This window comes from Onychomys torridus, chromosome 12, assembly GCF_903995425.1.
Source record: "Onychomys torridus chromosome 12, mOncTor1.1, whole genome shotgun sequence".
Classification (NCBI taxonomy): domain Eukaryota; kingdom Metazoa; phylum Chordata; class Mammalia; order Rodentia; family Cricetidae; genus Onychomys; species Onychomys torridus.
Genome location: NC_050454.1, coordinates 44,553,792 through 44,568,001, shown reverse-complemented (window position 1 = coordinate 44,568,001; position 14,210 = coordinate 44,553,792).

The following is a 14,210-nucleotide window of genomic DNA, read 5'->3' as shown; positions in this document are numbered from 1 at the left end:
AACATGGCTCTCTCCACTTAGATCAGAAAGATAGGGTTGACAAAGCCTTGGATTTGTGATCCAGAGGTGTAAGCCAACTATAAGAAACAGAATGTCCCAGAAAGATAGAGCAACTAACATTCAATTATATTCTAAGGGAAATGCAGAAAATGGTCATGGCCTGAAGTATGCCAAGGAATGCCTTGATATTAGAATAACTTTGGTTTCATGAAATGAATTTGGAAAGGCTCTTTCCCTTTCTACTCATGAAACAGATTAAAGAAGCTTAGTGCTAGCCAGCTCTTCTTTAAAGAAATAGTAGAATTGGGTAGTGAACCTGTCCATTCCTAGGCTTTTGGTTGATGGAATGCTCTACCACTTTTTTCAAACTCATTGTTGGGTGTCAATCTCTACTAATTACTTTTTTTCATCAGTATGACCCAGTATCTGCTAAGAAGAAAGTCATGAGGAAAGTATTTATTTTGGCTCTAGGTTTGGTATTATACAATCTCTCATGCTGTGGAAAGAATAGAAAAGGAGTTTGAAGCTTGGGAAACAGTTAAATTAGGTTTGGGGGTTTCTTTTTGTTGTTGTTGTTTTCTGTTTTGGCACTCAGGAAGCAGCGGGCTTGAGCCAGAACCACCAAAGACAGGCTATAATCCATAAGTCTTGCACCCTACCCTGAGACCAACATATTGTAGTCTAATCTCCAACTCCTGAAGTGTCTTTCTTGAATTAGATGACATATCTGTTAATGAAAGTACAGAAGTCACCCGCTATTATTTTATCAGGAACTATGTGTCTCTTTCCTTTAGTGTTTGCTTTGTTCAATTGGAAGCATGAATATTCGGTGCATGGACACTTACAATTATTGTATCTCCTTTATAAAATTTTTCTATTGTTAGTATATAAGGGCCTGCAACTGTTTACTTTGGTTTGAAATCTACTTTATCATATATAATGGCTGTAACTACTTGTTTTGTGCATTCAACCCCTTGTTATATTTACTTCTATTCATTTACTCTGTTTGTGACAGTAAGCTGTAGATGAAATCCTAAATGGTCTTAGTAAATAAGAAACGCAGGGCCAAATATAGAGTTAAAAACCCAAGAGATCAGAGCCTTTAGCTTACCACTTGCTGCCGTTCTTTCCCTGAGAGAGAAAGAGACTTTCCTCCTGTGTCCTGTCTTTCTATTGCCTTTCTGTTCTGCCTTCTCAATGGCTCTAAAACCAACCACATGATTTCCTCATCACTGCCTGTCTATATAGACCTCCAGGTCTCTATGGTTGGTACTGGGATTGAAAGTTCATGTCACCTTGCTTTGGATGTGTCCTTGACCACAGAGACTCTGCCTGACATGTGATGTGATCAGATTAAGGGTGTGCACTACCACTGCCTGACTCCCTCTTATGGCTCACTGTGACCTCTGATCTCCAAACTCTATTAACACACAAACAAAATCACATTTCAGCACAAATAAAATATCACCATTGTGAGCTTTTTTTTCTTAGTGACATAGTTATAGCATCTTTTCTAATCCATTGGGCCAGTCTTCATATTTTAATTGGACAGTGAAGATCATTTACATATACAGTTGTGACTGAAAGAGATTTGCTGTATTTTTATTGATTGTTTTTCTGGTTGACTAGATGGCTACTCAGTCTTTTCTTTTACCTCTCTTTATATCAGGTACTTGCTAGTTTACAGAACTGGATATATTTTATTTTTTCCCCAGTTCTCATTCACTCATTTCTTTCTCTCAGGAAATTTATTCTTTCCTGTCATACAGAAACATTATTTTCATCTTCCTTTGTATAGGATACCTTAATATCTCTGGTGGAACTAGCGTGGTGGTCAGGAGTTGCTTTGCTTTATGCTTATCATCTTTAAATATCTTTATTTATCTACCCATCTAAAACATATTCTTGCTTGGAATAGCAGTCTTTCTTGGCAGTTACTAAATTTTAGGCTTTCAAGAACATTGTCCTGTAGCTGAAAGTTTTCCTTTGTCCTGCCTGGTTTACAGCCACTCAAACCCAAATAAACACACAGAGACTTTTATTAATTACAAACTGTACAACCTAATGGTTCAGGCTTCTCACTAACTAGCTTTTTTTACTTTAAATTAACCCATTTCTATAAATCTATATTTTCCACATGACTTGTGGTACTGGTACTTTTACATCTTGCTTCTCCTGGAGGCGGCTAGCAGTGTCTCCTCTGCTCTGTCTTTCTCCTTTCAATCTTTCTAGTTAGAATGTTCCACCTAACCTTATTCTGCCTCACCATTGGCCAAACAGTTTTATTTATCAACCAATCAGAGCAACACACATTCACAATATACACATCACCCATTATCATCATATTCTGTTCTAGGTTTTAGTCTCAGTTGCAAACTGATGTTATTCTTACATGCTTGTATTTGTGAATTGTTATTTTACTCTTAGAAGAATTGAAATTGCTTCTTTGTATTACAGTCTTTGCATTTTGGCTGTAATGTGTTATGTTGAGGCTCTTCTTTGAATATATCTACTTGGGCTTTAAAATGCCTCTTGTACTTGAATGTTCATTGCTTTGCCTAGAATTTCCTGCTACAGTTTCATTGAATATATTTTAAGTGCCTTTAGTTTTTTTATCTTCGATCTTTGTTCTACCCCTTCCCAAAATTCTCAGGAATTGTGCCTATCTTCTCTTTTTCTATTTTATTTTTTGATGTATGAATGTGGTATTCCCTCAAATGTGCCTTCTCTCCTTGACATTATTCAGACTGGTCAAGTCTGTTAGTCAAGCTTTCTATTTATTTTTAATGTTTCTATTTCCCTCCAAAGCTAGTTTTCTTGATGAATTTCTCATCTGCAGTTTCTCATGTTGCTGACTTTCTGCCCAAAATCCTTAGCTGATTTTCTTACTTTCTCTTCTGCATTTTTACATCATATTTACATTTGACCTTTTACCCATGTCATCATATTTGCATTCAGTAATTGAGGGTTTGTCAACTTTTAAGAGTATTATACTGCTTTGCTTGCAAACATTTTTTGACTTTCTATATTGTGATTTGGTTATCTGTTAGGACTGTTTCTCCAGGTGCTCTTTGGAAGCACTGTTGGTGAGAGCAACATTCATTTCGGGTTCAACTACAGTACTACTCAGGGAAGAGAGAGCAAAGCACTGCTTTAAGAACAATGTTTAAGCAAATCATGTAAAAAAAAATATACTTTAAATTTACTGTTGTTAACTACTATGCCATAAAACATAATTGAAAATGTGGGATAAGCCATGATGTTAAAAGTCTCTGAGGGTAAGGGTTTAAATAAAAACTGAATGAAATAAAGAAAGACAATAGAAATGGTGAAAGAAAGCACCTAGATTAAAATAAAAATTAAAAAAATCAGAAGACAGGAAAGAAATATTTGAAGGTATTAGAAGGAGGGGTAAAAAGAACAAGAGATTTAAAAAGTTACATGATAAAGAAAAAATGAGTAAGCAAAGTAGTTAAATATATAGGAAATCCTATATGCTGCTTTTTAAAAAGTTAATAGTGGGAATACAGTAAAGATAAACTTCAAGAAATAGATAAGCCAAAAGTAAACAGAGACACAATGCTTTGGAGTTTTTTCTTTCCTGGTTCTCTAATATAGGAGCCTGCCAGGAAGGAAAAGCAGTCAGTTGAAGCTGGAGACCTCTGGCTCTGCTGTTGTGCAAACTGGGACTGAGCCTGGAATGGCTGCATGCTCAGTGAGTGACGCTGCAGTCACTCCTATAGTTTTCCATTCTTTGTTTATCAAAAAGTATCTGACCTCCAAATTTTGGAATCTGTGGCTTAATTGTTTCCCTCACTTCAAACACTTCCTGTTTGTCTTTTTGGGTGACTACTATTTAGTCCAGGGGTGTCTCCCAAATGTACAGGGGGAGACAGAGCTAGGTAGAACACAGATTTGTTACTGGAAGATTCATCTTCATACTCTGTGTTGAATACTCTGAGGAATGTACAGTGTGTCCCTGGATGGAGGCTTCAGAGTTTTGTGCCACCATCCTCACAACACAAAGGAATCCATAAATTTAGAGCTGTTCCCTGACCCCAGATCAAGGTGACCAGACTGAACAGTTATTCCTCATCCCTTCTGCTGCCTACAAAACTTCTAGCTGCCAAAGCCTCCTGAATTTTAGCTCTAGAGGGCATCTGACTCTAGGGCTTCCTTGGTCCATGATTGCTTTGATGAACTGTTTCCTACTCAGAGCCTATGCTGGGCATCTCCAGGCTTTGTAAGGTATGATCACTCCTTGTTTCCAAGCCTCCACAATAGCCCAGTCTCAAGATGGCATAGCCCTCCATTCTGTCAAAAGTGCCAAGATAAACCTCTGCATGGCTCATTTGATATGTAGGAGTGTGTTCATAATAAATCCACCATTGATGTACACTTGTGAGCACTATGTATGGGCTTGCTATCTGCAAGGACTGATTACTCATTCTTTTTTACACCAGGAACACTGGCTTACCTGTTGAAGTCTTCAGCTGCCTCTCTCCTCTGAAATAAAGCCAGGCAGCCTGGTTTCTCATCTTCATTATTGTGCTTTCCTAAGTTTTTGAAGTGTCCTATAACCATTTCAGTCCTTTCTTGTATTCTTTCTTTCTTCCGTAGGGTATTCTTCTCCCAACTTTTCTTACTCCTGTTGTCACAGTTGCTTCTGAATCTGCTCTTATGTTTGTCTCATGTATATGAGGTGAATTTTGAAAGGTAAGGGACCTAGAGATGGGATTTGAACTTTTGTGTTCCTCCCAAACTCATATGACAAAAATATAACACTCAAGAAGATAATATATTAGAAAAAATAGTAAGGGGAAAAAGATTTATTCTGTCTCACATCTAGAGGGTGCAGCTCCTCATGGTAGAGTCGTAACGGTGGCAGGAGCTTCAGGCTGCTGATCCCTTTTTGTCCAGAGTCAGGAAGCAGAGAGCGGTGAACGCTTGCACACTGCTCACTTTCTACTTAACTAGAACACAACCCAATTCTATGGAAATGTGCCACACAGAGTTAAGTGGTTTGTCCTACCTCAATTAACCTAATTAAAAATCTTCCTTCACATTCATGCCCAGAGACTTATCCCTTAACTTCTTCTAGATCCCATCAATAGACAACTACCTCAGATGACTTTCCCAATAAAAGAGGCCCTAGGTAATTACTTTCTTCTACAGTATGAGGGCACAGTAAGAAGTCTCTCTGTATCATCAAAACAGTGCCCTATGGGATTTTAACACTTCCAGTGTCTTCATATTGGAATTCTCAGTTCCAGGACCATGAGAAATTATTCCCATTGTTGTGGAAGGTATCACTTTTGACATATATTGCTCTAACATTCTGAGTGCTCTGAATGAAAATCCCTGAAAATAAGCTGTGCCTACCAAGGCTGTGGAGAGTTTGGAAGGTTCCAGTTCCAGTAGCCTAATTACAATTTCTTTTGGGTCATCTTCAGCTCTGGAAAGACAAGTTCCTTGCCCATATCTGTGTAAAACCTAACATCTTGATAAACAAATAAAAATAAAAATCTTTAGAATATATTAATAACGCAATCCTATTCTCTACCAATTGAAGGGCCAAGAACGCTATCAGGTAACTATAAGATATCCACATCTTATAGTTGAGCTTCCCCCTCCCCCATCTTGGTATAACTTGCCTCTCAGACATTTTCACCAATGTGTTTTTAAAATGTCTTGATTTGGAACTCTCTCCTTTGTCCTCTTACCATAAAAACACAATTAAACTGCTTTCACAATGGAACACTCTACTTGGGGAGGCCTCAGCCTCTGTTCCTGGACAATAATGATAATTATATCATTAGCAAGAACAGTTACAATAAATATTTCTTATAATAACTAAAACATGTAACTATAAAATTAGATACAATAACTATACTAGAAACATACATGGTGGCGTGTGATTTGATAGGTATTCCATTTTTATATGTCTGCACAAAACACAATTACATTTCAGAGAGCTTCCACTGTAGAAGTTTAGCACCTGCCCTCACGGAATAACACAGCACCACAAAGCAATTGATGGGGTTGTTTGTAGTCCCTATCATAACTTGCATGGGAACATCTACTCGATAGTTTATTCTCTCTCTCTCTCTCTCTCTCTCTCTCTCTCTCTCTCTCTCTCTCTCATCTGTCTCCATACTTTATACTATTTGAATTCAAAAGACATCAAAGGTAATGATTTTTAAAAAAAAAAAAAAAGCAGCAAATGGAAATCTTATCTTTATTGAGCAAATTGTACAAAATGATATGGCTGCTCAGAAGCCGGGGTTAGAATACATAGCCTGTGATCCTACATATTAGATAGAACAGATATCAAATAAAGTATCTCTTATAGATGAAAGTGACTATTAAGGAAAAGAGTTATCATAAACAACAAGGAGGAAAACATTGCACTGAGCCCTGTTGAAGCCTGTTTTACTCTTCTTAACTAATTAGTGAAAGTCTATTATCTAGAAGTCATGCACAGCAAAGGTTCAGACTCACAGCAGCACGGTGCATACATTTAAGTAGCTGGTGACAGTAGCCGGCTGCTTCAAATGGAATTGAGTAGTTGTTCCCAGGTGATTAAGAAAACATTTATCAGAGTTTAGGAACTGTAGTGAAACCATCACTACAATTCTGAAAATGCAAATTTCTTTCTATTTTATCCATGGGTTAGATGAGTAGGCGTAATCAATCTCAATCCACATATTTAATGCTACAGTTTTCTCTTTATTTTAATTAACCTTCTTAACAACATGTGGCTAGTTCATCTTTTACAGGGATGTCTAAGGTTACTTGGAGAGGGGAACATAACATAGTATGATTCCACCTAACTAATTAGTGGAAAAAAAACATCCACAAAAAAATTGAAAGAACTGCTGTAATGTGTAATGAAACCATTACTTGATACTTAATGTCAACTTGGGAAAAGGTTCTTTACAAAGAGTTAGAAAAAATGACATATATCTCTTACCTCAAAAGAGACTTAAGTATGCTAGGAGATGAAATTATGCATATAAATAACTACAATGCTAAGCATTTAGAGTTGTAAAATTGATTACCACTGTAGCCAGAATGAATATTTTTAGTAATAAAGCATGTAGAAAGTTAATGAAAGGAGAGGTCCATAGTTCAAGGTTAGTGGAGCAAAACAGATGATTAAGGCATTTGGGCAGGACTGAGTAGTAAGATGATACAGTTTGTACCAAGACCAACTTGATCTTGTAGAAACCCAATCCTCAGTCTCCTAATAGGACAGAAAGTATCAGATGAAAATCAATTATCATTTCATGTACCGTGCTAGCAACTCTAATGTGTACATTAAAAGTACATTCCCTAATACACTGCAAGAACTCTTCTCAGACCACACTGCTTGAAAGCATTAATGAACAGACACTGCTTTAAAATACCGTGTATTGACAGATTGACACATTCTTTACTTTTAATTTTTTTAATTCATTTTACATATCATCCACAGTTCCCCCTCCCACTTCTCCTTCCATGCCTCCCTCCTGACCCATCCCCCATCTGTTCCTCCAAAAGTGTAAGGCCTGCCATGCAGAGTCAACAAAGCTTGGTATATTCAGTTGAATCAGGAACAAGCCCCCCCCACCCTCCCACCTCCCTCACCTCCCCAGCCCCTCCACTCTCCCCATACCCCCCCAAGACTACCACCCCCCCTCCATCACTCCCCACCCTCACCCTCCACCCCTGCATCAAGGCCCAGCAAGATATCCAACCATAGAGAATGGTCTCCAATAGCCAGCTCATGCACCAGAGATAGAACCTGATCCCACTGCCATTCAAACAGACCAAGCTACACAACTGTCTCCCACATGCAAAGGGCCTAGTTTAGTCCCATGCTGGCTCCACAGCTGTTGGTCTAGAGTTCCTGAGTTCCTACAAGCTTGGTTCAGTTGTCGCTGTGTATTTCCCCGTCATGATCTTGACCCCTCCTTGCTTATATAATCCCTCCCTCCCTCCCTCCCTCCGTCCCTCCCTCCCTCTCTTTGATTGGACTCCTGGAGCTGGGCTTGGTGCTGAGCTGTGAATCTCTGCATCTGCTTCCATCAGTTATGGATACAAATTCTCTTTTTTTCTAAAAAAAAAAACCAAAAAAAAAAAAAAAAAAACTTTAACTAGTGTACAGAAAAACAAGGATTATTTGTTTTGTGCTATTTTTGATATATAAATAGTATCTCTTTATTTTTCTCATGAAATTGTTTAAAATCACATGGTGGTGCTAATTTATATAGGTGGGTGTTTGCATGATTATGTAACAGCTTACGATCTCATATACATAAAATGTAGCTAATAAAAATTTTCAAAAAGATATTTTTAAAATACTATACTTTAGACTTAGGGTGTAGCTTGGCATTTCTTTAGCATGAGTGTCTGGAGTCCTAGGTTCCTTCTTCAGTGCCTAGAAAACTAACCCAAAACACCTCAATATCTACAACCTAAAATTGGTTGTAAGTACAGAAAAGACTGAATGCATGGTTTTGATTTATGCCTTACTCTTGAAATTCTATTGCAATAAAACATGTCGCCACACACTTAGAGGATGAAAACAACACAACACACAACACAAATATCATCTTGTGGTTTCATAGCTCAGAAGTCCAGTGGGTCCGTTTGGTTTCACTCATCTTGGCATAGTAAGATCCAACTCTAGCCTTCCTCAGGCAACTGTGTCTCTTTTAGGCTCTGTGGATGAATCTATGTTCAAAATGATTTTTGGTTATTGGCAAAATTCCCTTTCATCTGACTTTAAGACTAGCAGCTTCCTTTCTTCCTGTCATTCTTTTTCCTACTCATGCCTTCCTCTTCCATCTTCATGTCATTCCTCAGGAGAAGTCAGTTCTCCTGTGACTCTTCTTAACTCCACGCCTCTTCTCCTTCTGCCACACACCCTTTATACCACCAGAGAACAATACTATTTCTAAAGCTCTAGCCATTAACAGTGCGTGATCCTTCCCTTATTCTTTTTAAGTTGACTGGGCATTTTCAATCATCTGCAAGTATTTTTGGTAATATCTATGTTAGTGTTGAACTGAACAGCTGGGTGGTGAGAATCTGCATAATTCTATCTGCCACAGTCATAATAATTGATCTGACTTATTTCCTTTGTTTTTGTCTTCCTTCCTTTGACTCTTCCCTCTCTTTTTGCCCTCTCTCTCCCTTCCTTCCTCCCTCACTCCATCACCCATCCCTCTCTCCATCCCTTCTCTCCTTCCTTCCATCTTTTCAGTTTGAGAATAGACAATTGTACATAGGCTGCACATGTTACAAAATCACTCCCCCCCTGACCTATGTGCCCAGCCAGTAAATCTGATTATTTTTTAAAACTTTATTGAAGCCTTCATTTAAATATCACTCCTAATTTCATTTTGATGACGTATTTTACAGCTAAAATACTTCAACATAAGCTGATTATGAATATTTTTCTTAAAAGACAGAGTGAATCATTTCTAAAGTTTATCTTATCAGGATTTGAAAATCTTAGCTTTGATAAGAAATAAAATCCCACTGAGACCTATGTACTCATAAAAAAATAAAATATTTTTTTAACAGCATGAGACCAGTATTTAAGAAAATAAGTGTCAAATATCTTTTTCTTTGTTCAATCTACTGTTTTTACTAATAGCCCAAGTTAGTAATAGAATTTCAGTGTTTAAATCCCAATGTTCTTACTAATTTCATCACTGAACTTTTTTTTTCTTATGTTAAAACCCAAAATGTTGAATGATTTGTTCAAACAAAATATTTGCTACTTAGGACTTGGACCTTATGTTTGTTTACAAGCTACAACTTTTGTTAGTTTTATCCTGGTGTGATCACGCACCAGTCAGCCAGGGAATTGAACCTGGTTCCTCTGGAACATCAGTCAATGATCTTAACCACTGAGCCATCTCTCTCCTCTACATGCTACAATTTTATTGATACAAATTATTTATCTTAATACATACAATATATATTTAAATTATCTTGTTAATATTAATGAGAACTGACAAACATTAATAATTATTTACTGGTCTGAGCATCACTGTTTAAAAGTGTTTTAAGATTTATGATACAGTATATTTTGGGGATCTCTTCTTTTTTTTGTGCTGACAATGATCAAAGATATTGAATACATTTTATTCAGTTTTCAAGATCACTGAGCCTGACTATATCTGGCAAAGATCAGTTGCTAACACTGAGATTGACCTTGTCACTAATTATGTAACTTATTAAACTTACTAAAGTGTTTTAGTGTTTTGCTGCAGCTACTTACAAGAATAACAAGAAGTTGTAGTGAATGTGCCTTATTAATGCAAAAATTATGTTACAGGAGTAATACTGAGGATCAAACCAGGAAACTCACATATATATCCTAAATATATAAATAAAACCTGCTCAGTCTTTGTCTGTATAATGTAACTTGCATGTACATATTCCCAGGGCTGACCATTAGGTCTTGGATGACTAATGGGTATGCTCTTCCCTGGGGAACACTGTTTCTCCTCTTCACAGTTTTCCTTATTTGCTTGTAATTTTTGCCTAGAATTGAGACCTCCTATCTTTTCCTCTTGCTACATTTGCATGCTTATTGTTTTCATCTTTTCTCAGGCCCTGTTTAGAAAGCCATGCTGGTACAATTTCATAGGTGTAGGTTCTCTTACACTTCTTACACTTCTAGGAGGCACAACTTCCAAGAAAACTTCTTCTTCATATGACTCTTGCAATTTTTCTACCCTTTCTTCCAAATTATTCCTTGAAACTTAAGGGACAGAAGTTGTTTTGTAGATTTAGCCATTGGTGCTGGGACCCTCAACTCTACATTTTAATCAGTTGTGGTTTGTCCATTCTTCCATGTTGGTCCAGGAACTCTCACTAGGGTTGTTGAGAGAATGAAGAAATGGTAGATACAAGCAAAGATAAAAGCTGGATCATGTAGATTAGTTCTCTGATGGGGAAGCTAAAGTACTTCAGAAGCTCAGCATGTGTATTTTGTACAGTTCAATGGGAGGCATGGTTATTACATATAAATGAACAAGTAGATGGGCTATTACATGCAAATAAAAAAGAAGTCAAAGTTATATATAAATGACCAGGGAAGTGGGCTTAGATAATCTCAGTGGGAACAGTATCTGTAGGTAATAGGCATCAAATCATAAGTATCCAAGGGTTAGAAATTCCTTTGAGCTTATGCCAAGGAGTGGAACAGGTAGATCAGGTCATATGGTAAATTCATTATTAGCTTTTTCTTCAGAATTTTCTACTGGTTTTCAGAGTGGCTGGATCAGTTTGCAATCTTATCAACAGTGAATAAAGGTTCCCTTTCTACAACATCCTTTCTATAATTTGTTGCCTGTTATTTTGCTGATGTTTCTAATTATGATTGGGATAAGATGAAACCTTAAAAGTTGTTTTATTGCTACATTTCTGGATACCGCAGGGCAAGTTCACATATGAACATAAAGCAGTTATCACAGCCTGCCTAAGACCAGTGGAAGCTCAATCCAAAACAAATCTCAAGATGGAGAGAGGAGGCAGACTTAAAGTCCCACCCCAAGATGAGGAGCTGTTGGTAATAAATTTCAGAGGTTTTGAAAAAAAAATTGTGGGTAAGTAGTGTGGTGCTAGGAAAAGTTGTATACATATGATAAAAATGGCGCTTCCTTAGAAAATTGGGAATCCATCTCCCCCGAGCCCCAGCTGTAGCACTCCTGGGCATATACCCAAGGAATGCTCAATCATACCACAAGGGCATTTGCTCAACTATGTTCATATCAGCATTGTTTGTAATAGCCAGAACCTGGAAAGGGAGAATGAGGAATAACAGACCAGGATAAATGATGACATGAGAACAGGAATAGGCAGAGTGCTGGAGAGGACCCCTAAAATCCACAATGATACATCCTCTGTAGACAGCTGGCAATGGTTGAGAGAAAGCCTGATCTGACCTAGTCTGGTGATTAGATGGCCAAACACCCTAACAGTAGAGCTGGAACTCTCATCCAATAACTAATGGACATCCTCAGCCAGGCCCCAGATGGAGCTTCAGGTGTCCAATAGTTGAGAAAGAGGAGGGACTGTAAGAGTGTGAATTGTTGAGTCCAAGATTGGAAAAATCACAGGGACAAATAGCCAAACGAATGGAAGCACATGAATTATGAACCAAAGGCTGTGGAGCCCCCAGTTGGATCAGGCCCTCTGGATAAGTGAGACAATTGAATAGCTTGAACTGTTTGGGAGGCATCCAGGCTGTGGGACCAGGACCTATCCTTAGTGCATAAGCTGGCTGTTTGGAACCTTGGGCTTACACAGGGACACTTTGCTCAGCCTGGAAGGAGGGGACTGCCTGTACTGAATCCACCAGGTTTAAATGAATCCCCAGGGGAGTCTTTGCCCTGGAGGAGATGGGAATGGAGGGGAGGGGATGGGGGGAAGTTGGAGGTGGGGGCGGGAGGGGGGAGGACAGGGGAACCCATGGCTGATGTGTAAAATTGTAACACAATATAATAATAATAATTATTATTATTATAATTATAATTATAAAATTCTCAAAAAACTAATAATCACACACACACACACACACACACACACACACACAATACTACTCTATGCCGTCTCTTGAACATAAGCTCTCAACTTCTTCCTAACATTTAAATTTTTACTATTGACAGCAAACTATTCTATGAAATACTCACCTTTTTCCTCCAGTATAATTTCTTAACATTTCTCCAATAATCACACAGATTCTTATCATGTCATAATGTCTGCCTAATTCTTTATATTTAGAGACTATGTCAACTTCTTTCTCTACGTTTTTTTATCTCTAACACAAATTGTCATGACTATTCCCATTTTATTCATTGTTAATTCCTTTACATAATTTTGGACTTTTCATGTACATTATATTCTTCAAGAAATCTTTTTTTGCTAGTGTTCTCCTTTGATTCTACTATTCATATCTTAAACTTTATTCACTATGTTTTCTTAATAGCATTTGTCACACACATTACTTAAATTACTTCCCATAGAGGACTTAGTTGACAAAAGGCAGACCTCATGTGTGTTGGGGATTACAAATTGCTCCTGAGAAAATACAAAGAGGATACTCTATTAATTACCTAGGATATAAGATAAGTTTAAACAAGATTCCACCTAACAGTGAAGTCTGAAGTCTCCAAATGTATGTTGTGGCTCTACAATGATGAATCCACTTGGCTTATGGTAGTACCACTAAGATGATAAACACTATCCAAAGGTCAGCTTTGGACACAAACTACTCAGGACAACTTCAAAGCAGTTAGTTAAGATCATCCAGCCTCATAGACTACTCCATTCCGGACTTCAGATAAGCCTCACATTCTCCCATCACACTGAAACTAAATGACAGCTAGCTCTCCCAGAACTTGATCTTTATCACAATTTTAGGGACCCCTAAAAGATGTTGTCACTCCCAGACAACAGGAAGTAATTTTAGAAACACCATGTCCACAATCTCAAGAGGTGGGGTGGATAGTTTTTGGTTGTTCAATGGATGATTTGCCATAACTTAGAGGTATTAGTTACAAGTTGCTATTGGTCATGGTCAGGGAGGAAACTAACCAAAGGGAATTAGATTCTGGAATCTCTTTCTGAAAAGAAAAAGCAGGGATATATCAATAATAGAATAAAAGGCTAGATTATTAAATCTACTTTCAAACTAAAAAAAGCAACTACTAGTCTCAAATATTTTACATTGGTATGGATATTTTTGGATATTGATACAAATTTAGAGTTATTTTTGTTATATTGCATATATGTTTCTACTTTGGTTTAAGATATTTTTGTATATTGATTCAAATTTAGGGTTATTTCTGTACATACATATGTACGTATGTATGTATGTATATATATATATATATGTATTTATATACATATATATTTCTATTATTGTTTAAGGTATTCTATCTATGTAACTCATTTAAAAATGTAATGCCAAGTTCTAGTCTTTGAAAGATATTGAGGATAGTAAAGAAAGACTGGTTAACAGTTAGTCATCAATGACAAACTTGTAGTCATCTTAGATAGGTTTTCATGATGAAACTGATATAGTGTAGATAGATAGTTGGTCTTCAAGCACTTCAGAGACATACAGAATATGACATTTAAAATGTTTTAATAACCTAAGGCTTTTCATGACAAGGAGACACATTTGCTCCTGGAAGCACCAATCT